The sequence below is a fragment of the Frankliniella occidentalis genome, unplaced genomic scaffold (assembly GCF_000697945.3).
Source record: "Frankliniella occidentalis isolate FOCC.00 unplaced genomic scaffold, Focc_3.1 Scaffold171, whole genome shotgun sequence".
In the NCBI taxonomy this organism is placed as follows: Eukaryota; Metazoa; Arthropoda; class Insecta; order Thysanoptera; family Thripidae; genus Frankliniella; species Frankliniella occidentalis.
This window is the reverse complement of record NW_026267297.1, coordinates 230,901-236,963: the sequence shown is the minus strand read 5'-3', so window position 1 is coordinate 236,963 and position 6,063 is coordinate 230,901.

Below are 6,063 nucleotides of genomic sequence, written 5' to 3'. Positions count from 1 at the left end.
GGGCGTGGCAGACAAAAGGCTATCTTTTTGAGCTGGGCAGACAAACGGCTAACTGCTTTTCCCACCTCGCGACTTTGGGTTCTAATATCTTACAGTAGGGGTTAGGTAACACTATGAGCGTTTAACCAATCATTCTTTGCGGTTGTCAAAGCAGGAAATTTCTAGCCCGGTAATTTTATGTCTCTTGCTTCGGGAGTTATTCAATATAAACGTGGACAACCCTAACCTAAAAGAAAAGCAGATAGCCGTTTGTCTGCCACTCTCAAAAAGATAGCCCTTTGTCTGCGACGCCCAAAAAGATAGCCGCTTGTGCGTAGGGAGGGTCGATGTTGGTGTTCGTAAGGTGGCGCGTGCACACATTGTAGAATATTAGCTGTTAAAATAACTTCCCTTTCAGAGTTGTAGAAACCAACCCATATTTAATTTCAATTTTTAAAAAATCGCTGTTTTGGGCAACTTTTTGATGTTGTTGTACAACAACATAAGTTTGTAACTTAGCAGCAACTTTGCTATTAATTAGCAGCATTATTTTTTCCACTGCACACGGCAAAGTTCAGGTGTTGTCGACAACGACGAAAAATACTTGTACCAACCTCACGCTTGGTGGAGGAGCGAAGCGTAACGTGCTACCCGTAATAAAAGCGCGAACGCAAGTTATTGCGTCTGGTCCAGTTTGCTTGACTTTGGCCGGCCTTGTTTTGCTTACGCAGTCAGCGGAGCAGCAGCAACGCCTCGGCCGCGGTGCGCTGCCGGGCCGGGCCAGCGAGCAGCGGCGCCACACTTGCTCATCGGCGGCGCGCGCGCTGGCCCGAGCCTGAGACGCAGACATTGTGGTGATGGCTTGCGATCATAAACCGTCCCGCAGGAAGGAGAGGAAAGGGGAGAGGGAGGGATGAGGGGTTTGTTGTGTAAGAAGAGGGGGCGGCGGGGAAGTAGGGTGACGCAGAGTCGTCGAATGCCGAACCTATAAACCGGGCTGGTTACCACGCGCACAATAAATCCGGATAATAATAATGGCGAAACAAAAAGCGACGATTCCCCTGTCCCCTGTCGTGCCCCTGCTTGGGCTCAGCTCGGGGGCTTACGCTAAGCGCGGGGGAGGCACCGCCCCACCTCTCCTCCGGCCGATGTTGCGTTATGCTCGGTATCGTGTCGAAAAATAAAGGGGGAGGAAAGGGGTTAGAGAATGTGAGGAAAGAGAGAGAGAGAGAGAGAGAGAGAGAGAGAGAGAGAGAGAGAGAGAGAGAGAGAGAGAGAGAGAGAGAGAGATTCTAAAAGGAAGAAGTCAATTTCGTCGTCGACTTTTGTCCGGGGGGGATGACCGTCTCTACGGCATTCGTGACGACGGCGGGGTGCGCGCGTATAACCTTCGACACTATGGCGCGGGCAGGCATTCCCGATAAACTCGGATTGCCACCCTCTCAGGACCATAACGCCCTCTCCTCGCAAAACTGCCGAAATGTCAAAACTCGTTACGATCGCGTTACTGTTGCTCCAACGACGCAATGAAGGGGATCATGTGGGAGGAGCGGGGCGACCCTCGCGCGCCTCGCCCTCGCCGGGGCCCGCCCGGCCCGACACGGCTCAGTGTTTCCTCCAGGAAGTTCTTTCTCCGCCCCGCCGAGCCGACCCGGTGTGTTTGTATTCCTCCCCTCTGCTCCCATCCTCCCCCGGGTTCACCCTCGACCCCCCTCCCTCTCACCCGCGCCGATTCACCCAACGCCCGATCAAAATTGGCAATCCTCGCCTCATGCTTGCCACAGTCAGAGATGATTCGGTGCGAAGTGATACGCTGTTCGCACATGTATGATACAAAAGTATTCGTGTCGTATGGTTCGTCTCTTCACAGAAATCGAATGCTAAGCACACTGTTCGATCAGCATAAGCCTAAAAGCACACTGTTTAAACAAAATGCTTGCATGCTTGCAAGCTGTTAAACTGTGTGCTGAGTCAAGCATGCTGTTTGAACAGTGTGCTGAGGAAAGAATGTTGTAGCATGGTTGTCATAGGGCATGGTATGCGATGCATTTACGGTGTGCTAAGTAAGAATATGTTGGATTCCTAGTGTACCTCTATCAAATGAAACGGAATAATGCCTTCACTCCATTGAACTTATTTATCATGCAAAAAACGATACACGGTAAATAAATAGAGCTATAGAACATCTTGGAATTCAAGTAGATTCCTTGGAAAACTGTCTTGATATCCAAGATATTATTTTTACTGTGATAAAAGTTTTATTTGTTTTAGTGCATTTATTACAGGGTCTGGTCACCGGCCCCTCACATTATTGGCATCACGTTTTGCAGTTCTGGGTTACAATTACTTTTATTCTTTAAAATCGCCAGCGTGGTTCACCAGCAGGCAGCACTGGCAGCACAATGATTTCCCGCCACGCGGCGGCCCCCAGCTGGCGCTGGCGCTGGCGCGCCGCCACACCAGGTCGTCGTCACGCAGGTCGGCCCACCGCCGCGCCGCGCTGTCGCCGCGGGAAGCCGGCCCGTAACCGCAATAAGCCCCAACACGGAACGGCCAATGGAAAAAAACTGCGCGGGCGGGACGGGGAGTGGGGCCCTGCCGGGGCCGTGCAGGGCGGCGGTCCTGCGCTGCACGCTGCGATAAGGGCGACCCGGGCCAGAGCCGGGGCCCGGCCGAGAGCACCAGAGGGCCTCAATACGATCCAATAGCGATGCAAATTTTAGGTATTGTGCCTCCGAGAGATCACATATTGTCCCTTTGGAGCTCTTACGGAGCGCAGGCCCGCGCACCACCCGGGCGCGCGGCCGCTGTGCCAGCGGAGCTCCGCGCAGAGTGGATTTAACGGCAGGGTACTTTAGCGGGAGCAGGGCCGCCTGGGGACGAGTGCGTTAGCAACTCAAAACAACAGCACATCATACATTTTTCGCCCATATCGGTTGGCCCCTTTTCTTACTTTATTACCACAATTCTTGTCATGGCTGAAAAATTGTAGCATTTAAGACGCACCCCCATACACAAATTTCAAACAAGGTACGACTTGCCTAACAAACTTTAAATCGTGGCTGCGGGGGAAACAACCAACCCCTTCTTGGCGGAATCAAATTATCATAATTGAAGGAGCGAGTGACAAGACCCGGTGTCAAGTCCATGTGTTCCAACACCACCCCTCGGCTCTCCCCCTCTCCCTCACGCCCGCGCTGCCGCCACCTGCGCGCTCGGGTCGCGTGAAATGAAGGTAAGACCGCCGCCGCAGCTACCCTGCGGAAATTACTGGAAATGCGGCACTGTAAAAAATATCTACCGCATGCATAACAGTTAACAGTGTTAAACTTTTAATTGAAATATTCTACCGTTATTAACGTTGGTATATTGTTAAATTTTGTGCTCTCCCCTACGGTCGACAATGAATTTAAACGGTGACGAACTGTACTTCCACGCCATACACGATAGGATGGAGCAGAAACTTTAACAGTGTGACACCGTTATTCTAATCAACAGTTTAACACTGTTAATACTGTAGTTTTTTTACTGTGGGTACACTGTTCCAGCTACAAGATCGGCTAAGAGCGTGTCAGCATAATTGTGCTAGGTTTACACTTTTTTTAAGCGTTGCCTTTTAGTAACATGCCAAACAAATAATTTTGATGCGTACTACTGTAATCAAGTATTTGTTCAAATACCTAAAATTTACGATAAATGAGAAAGAGTGAGAATGAGCCTGGTCGCCCATATTTCCTTTTTAAACGATAAAAGCAGACAACTAATAACTTTGCATCACGCTCGGCTCACTCTCATGCACCGGGGAATTCCTCCTGAATTAGTCTTCTCCCGCAGGGCTGGCCCTTGCCCCCGAGCCGCACCACCAACCACACTCACACAGCCCAAAGTTGGAATCCAGCTTCTCTTTCTCTCCCTCTCTGCCCATAAGCTGTCCCCGGGGATCAGCTAAATCGTCCTCAAAAGAGGACCACTTTGCGGGATCCTCATCGGCGCGACACCTCCGGCAGAGCAGCACTAGCCGCCCGGCCTTCTCTCTCTACCTTCCACCCAGTCTATTTTTAATGTCTCGTCTCAACTCTCTCTCTCACTCTGTTCCATCGCTTCGCACTCTTTCTCATTTGCGTTATGATTTGTGGCCGGCCGCCCCTGCCGCGCCGACTGTCCGCCCCGCACTACTCTCAATTAGAGCTCGCCTCAAACACAGCTGACAACGGCCGTGATTTGTGCCCCTCCGCGCCACGCCGCGCCACGCCGCGCCACGCCGGGCGCACCGCGCTGCGCCTTTGCAGACCACCAGCGGAACAAAGAGTGCGAATAATTGGGGCCGCCTGGGGCCGTCGGGGCGGCGCGGTGGCGGCGGCGGGGCCATGCCATGGGGCCCGTCCGGGCTCCCGTGGGCTGGCAGGCCAGGGGGCGCCAACCGCCCCCCCCCCTCCCCACCCCCCTCACTCTCGCGAGCAGATTTGCGCCGCTGTAATCTGCTCCCGTGCCGCTCCCGCCGCCACTGCTTGTTCCGCGGAAAAGAGGCTCCGCGCGCGCCGCTCAAGCGTCGAGGCGGGCATTGCCTCTCCCTCCAGTGCCCCCCTGCTCTCCCTCTCCCACGCTGGTAATGGATTGAGTAGCAGATTAAAAGATCAGAGTCATTAGAACCAATCACTTTTCCCTCCCGCCCAGGTCCCACTCTTCCTGTTATCCCGGATCGAATCAAAGTCTCCCATCCGTCCATACTGCCGCACTGTCGCCCCCGCGTCGTTATATGAGAAGCGATAAAAGGATGAGAGACGAAATAACAAATTCGGTTCACTACGTTGGCGCGGTGTGTCGTAGCTTCACGGTAAAAGCAATGTCTGCAGTTTTGAGGGAAATGAGAATAATTTAAAGAACTCCCACGGTTTCAAGGAAACTCCTCAGAAACTTAAGGAAATTAAGGAAATTAAGGACATTTTCTCAAAATCTAAGTTATCAAACTCTGAAAGTTCCTCAGAGTTTCCCTTTTCCCCCCTAAATAAGACATTGTGTTTACTGTGAATAGATGCAATAGATGCTACCCCTTTTCCTCCTCCCCTCAAGACACACAAGGTGTTGCCGCAGGCTGTCCATAGCCCAATACAATAATTATTTCAGTCCGAAGGGAAAGAGTCAAAGGCGAGAGGGCGCCGCAGCTCAGGTCGGCGTGAAGGACTCGCTGTTTTTTTATCGGGAGCACTGCATGAGGCACGAGGCTCTATGCTGCTGGAGCCAGAGGCGACGCGGCGCACTTCCAGCGAAAATTAGACGTGGGAAAAGATATTATTCACAATTAGCTGAGGAGACCCGCCATACACCCACCCAAAGCAAAAATAAATGGAAAACAAGAAGACGAAAACGAATATGCAGCCAGCGAGTTACGACTTTTAATCATTTGTCCGCTATGCACGCTGCACCACCCGCGCGGCACGCGGACGCGCACCTCGCCGACCCACTTCACGGAGCGGGGTCTGAGCCGGCGCAAAGCGGGGTGATGTGATTCAGCCGCTGCTGTACGTGTCCGAAAACTCTCGCACGTAACCGCATAGTGTTTCCATCCATCTACGTCCCGCGTGTCGGCGGGGGAGTTGGGCCGGCCGGGGCCGGAGCCTCTGCGGTGCCGTATATACCTGGCGCTGGCGCACAACAACAGCGCCAAAATAATCCCCGAGATGGACTTGAACAGCGCGACCTGGACCGAGCCGCGCGCGTGGCTAAAAAACAAAAATATAGAAAGAAAAATAACAAAATATAATGATGGAAAATTGGCACTGCAGCGGCGTGCGGTAGGTGGGTGGTGTTGGTATTGGTGCCTGTTGGCCGAGGCCGTGGCCGAGCCAGGCCGCCCTCCGGCCTCCTTTCATCCTCCGTTGCCCACAACTACCGCATGCATGCTCCAGGAGTAGAGGGCCGCGGCTCGGCCTCGGACGGCACACCGACCGCACTTATCCGCGCTGGAAGCATAGCCCCGGCAGCGGGCGCGGCAGCGCCGGTGGGGATCCCAGAAAAATGTCGACCACTGCGAGAGAGGGAAAAGGAGGGCGAGGGTCGAGAGAGGGGCGGGCGAGAGGGAGGGGG